At 33.7% G+C, this 15,000-nt stretch overlaps 2 long non-coding RNA genes across 4 annotated transcripts in view; one reads left to right on the forward strand and one right to left on the reverse strand.

The window, feature by feature from the left end:
• Positions 1 to 15,000, reverse strand: part of LOC136841363 (uncharacterized) — a 358,011-nt gene that overhangs the window by 170,974 nt on the left and 172,037 nt on the right. The window lies entirely within an intron of this gene.
• LOC136841364 (uncharacterized) lies at positions 3,415 to 8,068 on the forward strand. Of its 2 annotated transcripts, none has more exons than XR_010853910.1 (3): positions 3,415 to 3,678; positions 7,356 to 7,675; positions 7,869 to 8,068. It is a non-coding gene; the product is annotated as an uncharacterized lncRNA (long non-coding RNA). The 2 variants fall into 2 exon arrangements; XR_010853909.1 differs by having other exon boundaries at positions 3,415 to 3,673; positions 7,869 to 8,064.

Here is a 15,000-nt window from a genome sequence, read left to right on the forward strand (position 1 = left end):
CGGATAGGAGCAGACAAAAGAAAAAAATTTTGGTTTCAAGTTGGATTGCCATCAAGTTGAAAAATCACAATTTCGAGTTCAGGTTATTATCCAAAAGTCAGAACTTTGATTGCACTACACCCTCAGCAGGCTGCATGGACTCCTGCCACCTCAGGATTGCCTCCCCCTCACCCCCACCCCTCCCATTTCCTAATCTTGCCATCCCTAAAGGGTCCCATTACAATCTCGCCTCTTGGCCTAATCAGGTTGTTTGTCTGAGGTATACGAGAGTCACCATCTGAGATGGCCGCCGGAGCAGCGGAAAGTTAGAAAACGTCTGTGAATATCATGCCAGCAGAGGAAGACACTTGAGTGAGTGAGAGAGAAAGAAAAAGAGAGTTCATGATTCACTGCCTATTTAGCGTAATTAATTGTAATTCGCTGTAGATTCGTTCTTATCAAGGCTTGGTATTTTGAGGCAGAACTTTTTCCTTTTTCACAAATGAAATTCAGTTTGCATTTCCGCAGAAAACAAAAACAATTATGCAGTAAAAGCGAAACAGATATTGAGGAAATATTTCATAAACTGTGATACATTTCAAAGCACCGTAAAACAACGTTTCTTTTCCCATAAATGTGTCTTATATTTTTCCAAGCTGGGTAATTTAGATATATGTTTTTTTTCAGCTGCTTTCGCCACCAACATGTCAGCGTTACTTAAGGTGTGATAACGATACCTTGGGGGTGTAATTTGACTCAGAGTTCCCTTGTCGGTCATCTCGGCCAATCGGGGGGTGGGGGAGGTCGTTTTGTCCTCCTGTTTGGAAGCTCAGATATGGATGTTTGTGATCGTTTGAAAGTTAATGGAGTGGTTTCTGAAGAGGAATGTAGAAGTTATGTGCCTCGGTCTTTTGCGTCAAGAGGTGATGTTGGTTTTATGCAGTGCTCTAATTGTAACCCACAATGAGTCCAAGTTAAAACTTTATATCCGTTTTTGGAGCGGTGCTTGGAAATTTAAATGCAAGTGTAGCTCAGAATATCAGAATATACCTTTGCCGGAATGGAAAGTTGTAGACTGATTAAAGATTTCTCTTAATTAGCCTAATATCCATATGTACTGGTAACGAACATTTTTATATTCAAACTGACTGCAAAAAAAAAAAAATAGCACGTTGTAAGGATTGGCAGGGAATTCGTCAGAGTACTCGTAGTAAAATCACTCAATGGTAGACTAATTTGAAGCCACTTATGTTTCTAAAACTCCGAAAATCTTACTTGATCTTGGACACTACAATTTAAAAAAAGCAAAAAGGCTCCGCTCGAAAAGCAGAATTAGGTGGCTTAAGGATAAAAAAAAAAAGTCGAAATAACTTGAACCCCACTCAGTGAACTAAGCTGCTGGATAAGCGTAAATGTACTGGAGTGAAAGAAAGAAAGTGTTTAATGCTTCCAAGGTGTCATAGATAAAAATACAACAAAGGAAATCTATTTCTTGCAAATGTGATATTCGAAACAATATTTACAAAAAATCTTCAAGAGCGAAGGTTAAGAATTTCCAATGGCATGGAGCAGAAAAGAGAAATGCATGAAAAGCAATGGTATATTGCAGACATGTTAGTCTCTCTCTCTCTCTCTCTCTCTCTCTCTCTCTCTCTCTCTCTCTCTCTCTCTCTCTCTCTCTCTCTCTCTCTCTGCGTGAGACATTAAACGTTACTTGAGAGTAGTTGCGGTATGAGCACACTTCATTTTCCACTGTGTGAGACATAAATCATGAAGAAGGGAAGCATGTATGCAGTATTAATGACACCATTAGCGATGAAATTAAAACCCAGCTTGTACTGAGCTGTCTAAAAGGAGTGTCTACAAAGCGTGGTAACTAATACACTTTTTAATTACATTAAGCTGTGGGGATGATAGGGGGCGGATTTTAACTTCCAAAGGTTGCACTTTTGGACAGTTCTTTTGCGTTCACAACTTCCAATGGTCGTCATATTATGTAGATTTCTCTGAAGATTTTATGCCATGAGCGGTGACAACAATCTGGACCTAGGATTTAAGGCGGCAGTTTTTTGTATTAAATCCACAATATTGCAAGCGTTCCATTGTCTCCGCTAAGCGGATAAGTGTATGAGGACCTGCGATTGCTGAGTCAGTTTCATAATACCTTGTCAACAGCTGACCAGCTCTTTCTTCCAACACTCAGTTCCATTTACCTTGTGGGTGAACATCATGGGCATCTAGACTTCCTAGCACTGTGTAATATTTAAAGGTCAAATTCAGCCCAAGTCAATATCACTGAAATGCCATTTTTACATAGATCTGCCCTACTATACTAACTATCCATTGCTTCTAACACATTAACGTGTAAAATATATAATATTACCTCATAAATCATACATATAATCCATCTTTTGGGATTATACTGTTCGTAAATACAATGAATTTAGTGTTGAAATAAGGCAATTTCGTCTTCCGCAAAATACGTCTTCAGAAAACGGGGACTCACTGTTACGAGAGGTTCTGACTACTTCTCTCTTTGCAATAAGTGTAAGGCATTCGCAATCTGTTTGAAAACTTGCTTCTGGTAGGAAGGTACGTTATTGATAACAACTGTATCCTTGTTACTCCTTCGTTTCCAAGGAAACTTGATCTTTAAGAGTATAAAGAACACTTTGGTGTTTCTTCTCTCTCTCTCTCTCTCTCTCTCTCTCTCTCTCTCTCTCTCTCTCTCTCTCTCTCTCTCTCTCTCTCTCTCTCTCTCTCCGATAATTTGCATCGGCCTCTTGCGCGCAAAAGACAAATCGCGTATATTATTTGCTTCAGTATTTTTGCTTTCTACGTAGAGACCACAATCTCTGTTTCTCTGCTTCTTGGACTCCCTCCATCTTTTCATAAAGATACTCTTCCCTTAAAGATATTTTCTTTCCAACCTGAAGGGTGCCCCATACTAATTACCTAAGCAGTTAGCATAGTGTAAAATATATTGAATCTTTTTACCTCCCTTTGGATACCATGAAATGACATTGGCCTCTCCTTTATTTTTGTAAGATTCATCATTCACCGTTATCAATATTGTTACAATATATTTCTTCCTACTTTATCGTTGCCTTTCAAATTTAATTATTCTTTTCGGTTAAAGATTGGTTGTATGTTTATGACTTTTTCACCTTTCCCACAGAGAAATTTATTCATTTTCAGTAATAATAACTTAAACCCACTCTTTTATGGGAACAGTCAGGTCACTTACCTGATAAGCTTGAATCCTTCCAAGAGATTATCCCTACATATGACGACACAAATAGCAAACAAAACTAGAAGAAGGTAAAAAGTAAATTCTAGACAAATGCATAATAAAAGTTAATTCCTGAACTTGGGTAATTAAACAACAGGAAACTGTGTCTGTGCGTTGTTAACAACAGTTTTGAGTCTTGAAGAGCAAATGGCCACTAAAACCAAGCAGACGATGACAACTGAATATTAGAATGGGGAAGTTTCTTGCTCGCAGAACACAGCTGAAAGAAAATAAATCAAATCCGTTCAACATAATTTTCGATAAGTTGGGAAAATAGGACTAGGCCGAGACATTCGAAGTTTTCAGGAGGGGCGTTACAACGGTAAGGTATGGCTCTCCCTTTAACGCTAATAGCGCGATAACGGATAAAGTTGTTTTATATTTGTTGATCCATCGGTGATGGTAAGGTAACCCTGTCTTGTTCTGCAAGTATGCAAAAGTTTTATTAGCACGTCACGCAGTGTTAGTAAGTGAGATTGAATATTGATCAATTAATCCAAGGCTTTTAAATACGCGTGTTACATGTTGTATATAAGGGACAGCGAACATTTATGGAATGTAGGCTCAGACTGGCCTAGCCTGTAACCTATGAAACCTTACAGTCTTAGGTTTTATTAATTAAAGTAGTTAAAATGTAACTTGAGCTAGTATGACCCGGTAATTGGTAGAAGGGAAGGGTAGAATAAAGGCGTCTTGATCAGCTTTCTTAGTAAAGCCATACATAGGCTAGCCTATGGAGAAAGTAGCGAAAGTTGTGCAGATTAGCATATTTTTGTGGGATATTTCTAATAGAGACACCGCGGGTATTTAACGAGAAATGGCAGTTTCTTATAGTATTTTGGTTGCTTATTTACAATTCAACGTTATTTTTTGGCGGTCGGCTGTAATTAACCTGTAATTGTCCCCTGAAGTACATCCAACAAGGGGTTTCCTAACGCGATCTTCACAAGACAGAGCACAGCTACGTCTGTTTCGAACGGTTCATATCCCGTCCGGCAAGTGCAGTACCTTGGAAACTGGTATTTTCTACACTTTTAGGGCTTCTGACACTGGCGGTGCATTTGTATGTTGTCGGCCAAATGGAATGTCCCTTCGCCGTGTTTAGTACTGGCCTGGGGGGGTGAGTTACCCATACGTTAACAAGTTATTGCACTTGCCAGACGGGATATGAACCGTTTGAAACAGACGTACCGGTGCTCTGTCTCGTGAAGATCGCGTATGGAAACCCGGGATTTCCATCGGGGTCCCCCTTACCGTAGGGTAGAGTTCAAAGGTAAATTGCAAGTTAATTACAGCCGACCGCCAAAAATTAACGGTAAATTGTTAATAAGCATCCAAAATACTATAAGAAACTGCCATTTCTCGCTAAATATCAGCCGTGTACCTATAACTTAGTTCTACCTTTTGTGGATTGTAGCCTCAGCTATTCAAAAGCAAATCTCAATAGTTGCATCTCATTGTCTTTATGGCTCAGTAACTACTTGCCTAGCCTATGTGCAAAATGGGCTCTGTGTTTAGGCCAGTACCAGCCCCTGGGGATGAAAGTAAAAACTTAAAAGACAGTAAATATCATGCACGCAAACAAAAGACGAAAACATGAACAAAAACGAAAGGTGAAATTAAACTCATAGAATCCTTGGGTGAAGGTGATTAATGGCTCCATTTCAGGTGACCATGAGACTTGCGACCAAATTAATACTGCACTCTGCTAATAGATAAAATACACTAAAAATTGCTCCATAGCCTAGCAGAAACTTTATTGTGCATGTAACAACACTACTGGGATTTTAGTACTTTAATGTTAATTGTGAGTTACATGCAGGGAGGTTGCAAGGTATTGCAACACCAAATACTAGTCAGTACCTTTCAGTATAGTGAAATAATTTTACTTTATTAAAATGGAATTATTGTACTTTAAACAGTTTTCATATTTTTCCTGTGATATGGGTGTTTTGAACGTTTCTGACATTTGTTTCATTAGCGCATGAGTACTCTTAGGGATGGAAGGCCCCACCCTTATATCCTACAATTTTGGGGACCACAGTGGGAAAGTGGGGTTTTCTTCCTAATGAACACCATATTTGTTGGGAGCTTGAATTTTAAGTCAGTAGCCCCTGTAGGCTTGTTCCATACGAATAGGTTTCATCTACTGAATAATAATAATGATAATAATTATGATATTGATAGTCATAATGATAATAATAATATAGTAATAATGAGTGAAACACAAGGACGTTATTCCCATTAATAGTTGTTGTCATTCAGATTATGGTAAGTTTATGGAATCCTTTTTACTAAGATTGTCCACTAGAGTGAGGGCCTGGTGCCTTGGGTTAGGTTTGCTTAGGCTGCAACCTTATTGTAATCCATTAGCTGTGTCCTTGGTTAGGTTAGTAGGGTGTCTAGGACTAGGTAAGGATCTGGCATCCAAGGTAGGTATGTTGTGGGATCCAGAGGGCCACAAACCTCCTGGTTGGTAAGGACCCAATGTCTTAGATCAGGTAAGGTGTGGGAGCCCAAGGCTAGGTGAGGATGCAACCCCATAGGTTAGGTTAGGCAGGGGGTCTATGGCTAGGTAAGGACTCCTGCTCCCCCCTCCCCAGCTAAGTAAGAACCCAGCTTCTTAGGTTAGTTTAGGTTAGGTTAAATCCATCCTTGTATTTCACTCATTTTGTATTTTCCCCTACCCAAAAACCCTGCTTTCCCACTGTAGTACCCAAACTGTAGGATATAAGGATGGGGTTTACTGTCTAAAAAGTGTCATGGTTTAACAAATCAAATGTTAGAAATGGTCAAAGCACACATTAAAACATCAGAAAATGGTAAATTCAAGTCCAAAATGTGATAACAGTCTAAAGTAAAAATTTAGTGAACCAAATTAGTGCTAACCATAAACATGCACACTGGCTAACAACTGATAAGTGACTTGTGAATCTTCAAGTAATGTTATATCAGCATAGTTTATTTAGGATATAGGCCAATGAGTTGAGAAGTGTCATCTTGAACCAAAAGTATCAGAATTTAATTAATGTACAGTAAGTGTCTGTATCACATATGGCTTGTGTTGTGTGCATATTTAGTGCCCTTGTCACATTTTGTAGTGTTTAGTACTGTATTCCGGGGCAATTAAAGTGAGAACTAACCAAGAATTTACCAAGAAGATGCTCAGGTGGTAGTGACGCCGCAAACTTAACATATGCAAATTCTGTGAGGTCTTAGAAGTGGGGACTTTATGACTTCAGAACACTTTCTTAAAATTGGTCACTGAATATAGACTACTTACAAAGATCATATTACCAGATGGCAACTTTGCAATGATCTCCAGTCAGATGACAATGACAGTGACAACCTAATGTTCTAGACTGACGTATATCATTGCTAAATGAGATATATAGGTACTTAGATAAGTAGTTAATGGAAATTTTTTTAGTACTGTACTATTACTCTTACTAAGAGTTCCCTCCTCCATGCCCCTTCACTCTTACTTAGGGAGGTCTCACTGATTTTTGCATACTACAGTACTACATATTTTTACGACCAGCAGTTTGGTTTTGCTTACCACTTTTGGCCAGGTGTAATAGAATTAATAATACAGTAATATCATGCTTGTATTGATGAGGAATTGAAATGTAGTAAAGTTTTTGTTGTGTTTTGTGATGTAAATTTCTATACTTTTATTCTTGTAGTTTCTAGAGATAATGTGATTACTGTTACTAGTTTCATCTTTTAATTCCATTGATTCTTGCCATATGTTGTTGGGTTTTCTGCTTGTTGTTAGATTTTGTCATAGCTTTCTTGGTTGACTTCACATTATTTGACAAAGGGTAAATTGCACACATTTGCAGTTTGAATGCTCTGTGGTTAAGATAGTCTTGTTTAATTTTGTTTTGTAAGTGAAAATATTATTAAGTACTTATGTATTGTAATGTGTAAGTATTTTGCTCTAGAAGCTGTATGTAGGATGAGCAGCTGTTGATTTCAGTTATTATAATTAATTTATGCTTGACATTAGGGGCGTTATTAATCGGAGAGTAATGGTAGGCAGTACACATATTCATAATTTTTTTCTCTCTTTGACTTTCAGGTCTCTCTAAATGAGAACAGGAATGAAGTCACCATTCAGGCAAGAGTTAATTTCTTAAAGGTAACACATCAGTGGAAGGCAGAGCTGGAGCCTTGTTCACACAGTTTTAATACAAGACCACTGAAAATAGTGTAGCACCCTGTGTGACTTATATGTGTTATTAATACATGTACATTATTTATAAGGACCTACTGATTGCGTGATCTTTATAGGCCTGATAAATATGATCAGTGTCCGTTGAGGTTGCTTGCCTGCGAAGTATGCCTACAAGTTACGTAGTACTGAGTCCTTTGCACAGCTGCACTTTTCACTCTGAACAGGTAAGTTTATATTGACCTTGGGATTTTATTTTTATAGACTAAGTTTAACTACTCTTTAATATGTTATACAGTATTGTTTTTTTGTCTCAAATGTATTTGCAACTTCTTTGATGGTTTAGCCTAACTGATTATGGGTGTATTACAGTTGATTAGTGAGGTATAAGTGTATTAAGATTATCCATTTCACCATCAGCTGTGGTCTTTGGGCTCACCAAATCCAAGTCTCATTGCTCTTGGCTACGGATTTATTCCTGCAAGTGATACTACATTGTCAACCTGCTTTAAATCCAAGTGATTTACTGAAGCTATGCACAGCATTTCATCTTATTTTGGACAGGTATGTTGATGATCTTAAGTTTTTTATTTTTGTAGTCAGTTCAATCTCTCTTTCGCCTTCAGTTTTTTGATGGCAAAGTTATTTTGTCGCCTCTAATTCACACACTTTGCTTTGAATGACAATAGTGTGTTGTCAGTGATTTAAGAGGCACACTAATTTGATAATTGTACAGTTTTTCATCACTTACATTTCACGTTAGTAGAATGTATTGAAGGAAATGAAACAATTACTTGAAAAAAAATATATTCAAATTTGAAATTTACATAAACCATATTATCACCATTTGATAGGTTTGGAACTTATACAGTATATTGAATTGATTTTTAATGAATATTGGAATTATGATCTGATTACCAGTAACATGGAGAATGAATAACTTTATAAAAAATGAAATAGGGATACAGGCTACCAATATTCAAGAATTGTATTTGTATGAATGACAGTATGAACCATTGCCTTATTGAAGTAAATATCCGTAGCTGATGCTAGTGAGGTTTCAGTCTTGCTTTTAATCGGCTTATGTATTTGAATTGAAGCTTGGTAGGTAATGAGCAGTGTGAGCTTCCACCAATTGGGATTAGCTCAAATGATATAGACTGAATATTTACCATCAGCTACAAAAATGTAGAGCCCACTCATTTAAAGAATTTTTTATAAAAGATTTTACACTTTGCATGTATTTTGCTTCTTTCCAAACACTTCTGTATTACTCTTGGATTTTATTTATGGCTTTATTTTTTCATAGCCAGACTTTTAATGGTTCAAGATTCACTTGAGTAGCCAACTCACACCTGAGTAATGCTTTTTTCTCATTCTTTTTCACTGACATATGATCCTTGAACATTTGTGTAGACCTTGCAAGATGACACAGTTCATGTCCTTCATTGAGATGGATTCTATCAGAATCTGTTTATTGAGCAGGAGGAATCATTGCAGTAGTTTTAAAGTGCTGTTTGTCAGTCTTTGCCAGAATTACGGGAGATAGCTTTTAAAAGAAGACATACTTTCCAAGACCTTTCCAAAAGGAAAAGGCTAAGAGGGTTATCCACAATGTCCTCTCTTCATAGTATTTGTGGTTCTTCCTCAAAACTTCATGTCCTTTCCTTCCAGCTTGTCTGAACTTGAAACTGAGGTGTTTTCTGAAGAATCAGCTCAAGGCTGTTAGAGACATGATTACTGTACTGCCTGCCCTTTCCTTTTACTTTTTCTTACTTGCCTTGCTTCTCACTTTCGTCTTCTTAAACCTTACATCAGACGTCTTTTGCTATCAGTGGCCTTCCTTTAAAACTTTTCCCCATAACTCTTCTCACTGTTGTAGGTCTTGCGTCATACTCTGTAATGATGAGAGTTGTTGATGCTCAACATTCTAGGATTTTTTCAGTAACTTGAGTTTAAAGAATAATTTCCTTTGCAAAACATCTTTGTTTTGATGTGCATTCTTTCTGTTCAAATATTTTATCTCAGTAGAAATCCAACTTTGGTTTTATACATGAAAAGTCAAGTCTAGTTATATATCAAAATCCAGATGACATTTGATGGGACAGGTACTTTGTTTTGAGTTGAAGGAATGTTATGCATTTCATTCATTCACTATATATACTACAGTTTAGTAAATACATGCTTAACCCTTTTGCTGTGTGGGACTGATCTCCTCAGCCCCCTTGTCATTTTAACCAGCTTTTGTGTACAGTCTAGCAACAAATGGCAACATTTGATTTCTAACTTACAGGATAATGTCAGGAAAAGGGCTAGACCTTCATTACTGTAACCATCAAAATGCCATGTTGGGAAGAGGTTTCTCTCGATGAAGAAGTAGTACAGAGGCTTTTATTCGAAAATGGCAATGATAGTAGATGACGTAACTGTCAGATATTATTATTATTATTATTCAGAAGATGAAACCTATTCATATGGACCAAGCCCACAAGGGACATTGACTTGAAATGCAAGCTTCCAAAGAATATGGTGTTCATTAGAAAGTAGTAAGAGAAGGTAAAGGGAAATACCGAAGGAAGAGATCCCACTTATTAAAAAAGAAAAAATAAATAAAAAAATTGATAAATAGATAAAAATGTATTAAAATGCAAGGAGAATAGTATCCCTTTAACGCCGAAGCCCTATTTTCAAAAACGTCTCCCGTATGCCGGCGGCCTCCGAGAGGTAGCGCCGAAGCGGAAAAAAAGTTTTTTTCAAAAAATCACAGCGCGTTTAGTTTTCAAGATTAAGAGTTCATTTTTGGCTCCTTTTTTTCTCATTGCCTGAAGTTTAGTATGCAATCATCAGAAATGAAAAAAATATCATTATCATATATAAATATTGGAATATATGACAGCGAAAAAAAAACTCGTATATAATTGTATACAAATCGCGCTGTAAGGAAAACGGTTAAAGCTAATGAGTTAATTTTTTTTAGTTGTATTGTACACTAAATTGCGATGATTTTGGTATATAACAGATTGTAAAACGATTAAAGCAACACAGAGAAAATATTATCACAAAATGATGCATGAATTCGTGACGCGCGGACGTAAAAAAAAGTTTTTTTTCAAAAGTTCACCAAAAATCAAAATATTGTGCTAGAGACTTTCCAATTGTGCCAAAATGAAGGAAATTGATTTAATATTACTAGACTAAGTTTTTTAGCTTACAATTGCATATTTGAACCATTTCGATCGAGTTAAAGTTGACCGAAGGTTGATTTTTTTCTATTTATCGTTATTTCGATGTAAGTATTAAAAAAATGTGAGGAGATAAAGGAATGATTTATTTTTTGTTGTATTCTACATAAAATTGCGCAAATTTTGATGTATAACACTTTATGTAACGAATAATATGAAAGGGCGAAAAAATTACGGCAAGCTGACGCAAGAAATGACATGATTTTCAGCGGAGTCCGCGCGCGCGGAGCTGAGGAAATTATTTTTTTCAAAAATTCACCAAAAATCTAAATATTGTGCTCGAGACTTTCCGTTTGTTGCAAAATGAAGGTAAGTGATTGATTGTTACTCGAATGTAATAATTATGGCTTACGGATGCGTTTTTCGATCATTTCGGTCGAGTCAGTTGACCGAACGTTAAAATTTTGTCAGTTATCGTTATTTCGGCGAAAATATTAAAAAACTGTGAAGAGCTAAAGGAATGATTTATTTTTTGCCCTATTCTACAAAAAATTGCGCACATTTTGATGTATAACTCTTTATGTAACGAATAATATGAAAGGGCGAAAAAATTACGGCAAGCTGACGCAAGAAATGACAGGATTTTCAGCGGATTCCGCGCGCGCGGAGCGGAGGAAATTATTTTTTTAAAAAATTCACCAAAAATCTAAATATTGTGCTAGAGACTTTCCGTTTGTTGCAAAATGAAGGTAAATGATTGATTATTACTCGAATGTAATAATTATGGCTTACGGATGCGTTTTTCGATCATTTCGGTCGAGTCAAAGTTGACCGAATGTTAAAATTTTGTCAGTTATCGTGATTTCGGCGAAAATATTAAAAAACTGTGAAGAGCTAAAGGAATGATTTATTTTTTGTTGTATTTTACATGAAATTGCGCACATTTTGATGTATAACACTTTATGTAACGAATAATATGAAACGGCAAAAAAATTACGGCAAGCACACGCAAGAAATGCTATGATTTTCAGCGGAGTTCGCGCGCCGAGCGAAGGAAAATTCTTTTTCAAAAATTCACCAAAAATTCACCAAAAATCTAAATATTGTGCTAGAGACTTTCCGTTTGTTGCAGAATGAAGGTAAATGATTGATTGTTACTCGAATGTAATAATTATGGCTTACGGATGCGTTTTTTGATCATTTCGGTCGAGTCAAAGTTGACCGAATGTTAAAATTTTGTCAGTTATCGTGATTTCTGCGAAAATATTAAAAAACTGTGAAGAGCTAAAGGAATGATTTATTTTTTGTTGTATTCTAAATGAAATTGCGCACATTTTGATGTATAACACTTTATGTAACGAATAATATGAAAGGGCGAAAAAATTACGGCAAGCTGACGCAAGAAATGACATGATTTTCAGCGGAGTCCGCGCGCGCGGAGGGGAGGAAATTTTTTTTTTTTTAAATTCACCAAAATTCTAAATATTGTGCTAGAGACTTTCCGTTTGTTGCAAAATGAAGGTAAAGGATTGAATATCACCAGAATATGAGATTTTTTGCTTACCCAAAAGAAACCCAAGTAAAAAAAAATATATATATATATATATATATATATATATATATATATATATATATATATATATATATATATATATGTAGTATATATATATATATATATATATATATATATATATATATGTAGTATATATATATATATATATATATATATATATATATATGTAGTATATATATATATATATATATATATATATATATATATATATATATATATATATATATATGTAGTATATATATATATATATATATATATATATATATATATATATATATATATATATATATATATGTATATATATATATATATATATATATATATATATATATATATATATATATATATGTAGTATATATATATATATATATATATATATATATATATATATATATATATATATATATATATATATATATATATATATATGTATATATATATATATATATATATATATATATATATATATATATATATATATATATATGTAGTATATATATATATATATATATATATATATATATATATATATATATATGTAGTATATATATATATATATATATATATATATATATATATATATATATATATATATATATATATATATATATATATATATATATATATATATATGTAGTATATATATATATATATATATATATATAAATATATATATATATATATATATATATATATATATATATATATATATATATATAGTATATATATATATATATGTAGTATATATATATATATATGTAGTATATATGTAGTATATATATATATATATATATATATATATATATATATATATATGTATATATATATATATATATATATATATATATATATATATATATATATATATATATATATGTGGATATATATATATATATATATATATATATATATATAGTATATATATATATATATATATATATATATATGTAGTATATATATATATATATATATGTAGTATATATATATATATATATAATTAACTAGCATAATATCATAGCATACAGTGACATACAGTGAGCACAATGTTCAGTGGCTTTAAAGTAAATACACGTATATATGAATATATATATAGCATATATATATATACTTATATGTATGTATGTATATATATATATATATATATATACATACATATATATATATATATATATATATATACATATATACATATATATATATATATATATGTATATATATATATATATATATATATATATACATATATATATATATATATATATATATAAATAAATATATATATATATATATATATATATATCACATTACAGGTGAAAAATAAGAAACAGGGTGTAGGTCTGACCGGTTTCGACTTTATTTCCAAGCCATTGACGAAGGACTGAGTAGAGTGTGAGAAGTCACAAATATATATACTAAGAACAGTACTGGCAGGAACATACACAGCCGTTAGGGACTCCATATCCCCACTCAGGCGGTGTCGAGTAGGGTGGCCTTCCGCTCATTTGGCTAAAAATCTGGCCAGACTCTCTGGGGACATTGCTGATAAACAGACCATACCCCACCTCAGATCACACCTGACAGGTGTCATGGAGCGGAGTTTGGAAACTCATTAACACATTACTACCCTCGTACTGTGTTTACAAATGTGATAGTCCCTATTTTCATACACATCTCTGCCTACCTTAAAGTTTAAACAATTTACAAATTTCTTTTGATATTAAAGGATCAAGTTTATACATCCCTTGACTGATATTCATATTATAGTTTGTAACTTTCTTTTATAAAGCTAGATTCAATGATATTTCCTTTCAGTGCATTATTAAATATACAATCCTTTTTGCCCCTTCCCAGTTGATAGCATGATTGTTCTCACTAACATGTACCGATATACCACTGTTCCCTTGTGCTGCCTCACATTTCTTATGTTGTTCAATTCTTTTTTCCAGTGCTTTCCCGGTTTGGCCAATATAAAAGTTGTCACAAGACTTATATACACACCCTTTAGTATTGTCTGGGGAGTTCTTCATAAGTACATTTTTCATTGTTGTATTGTTCTTAAATGCGACATTAACACCAAAATTCTTAGAAGATGAGGATATCCTTTCATATTATTATTATAAGGCAAAACAAGCAAGATTTTTGTGTTGTAGGGTTCTTTCTGGTTTTGATACATATTTATTTTTGCCGCTTCAAATGCACTGTTTAATGCACTATCAGGATATTTCAATTTTTGCCTCATTCCTAATCTTGTCTATTTCATCATCAATATATTTCAGGGCTACATACCCATAATGCTCTTAAAACATAGATAAAACACTGACTTTAACCTTATTTAACTTTGTCAGAATAGAAATGCACATAGGAAGAAAATATTAGTGGTTTTCTATACACACTATATTTAAACCCTACTATTTCTTCATGTGAGGACATCCAAAAACAGTAAGCACCCATCATTTTCCATTTCCATCGTGAATTTAATTGATGAGTACTAATTGATTCTTGCTTAAAAGTTTTTACATCTTGGTTCCCTAGCCATACACAAATTATATAAATCAACATACTAAACCATGTTACATTCGTGGGATTATGTTGTTTAATATCTTCTTTTCAAAAATTCCATATATAAGTTACTTAACACTGGGGATAGAGGTTTCCCATTGCCATACCAAAATTTTGTGAGTAAAATTACCATTAAATTCAAATTTACAATCTTTTACACATAATTTAATCAGTTCAATTAAAGTACTTTTAGAAAATGGGATATCCAGCTGTGTGTTCTCTAACAATTCAGATAAAA

This window comes from Macrobrachium rosenbergii, chromosome 9, assembly GCF_040412425.1.
Source record: "Macrobrachium rosenbergii isolate ZJJX-2024 chromosome 9, ASM4041242v1, whole genome shotgun sequence".
Lineage (NCBI taxonomy): Eukaryota > Metazoa > Arthropoda > Malacostraca > Decapoda > Palaemonidae > Macrobrachium > Macrobrachium rosenbergii.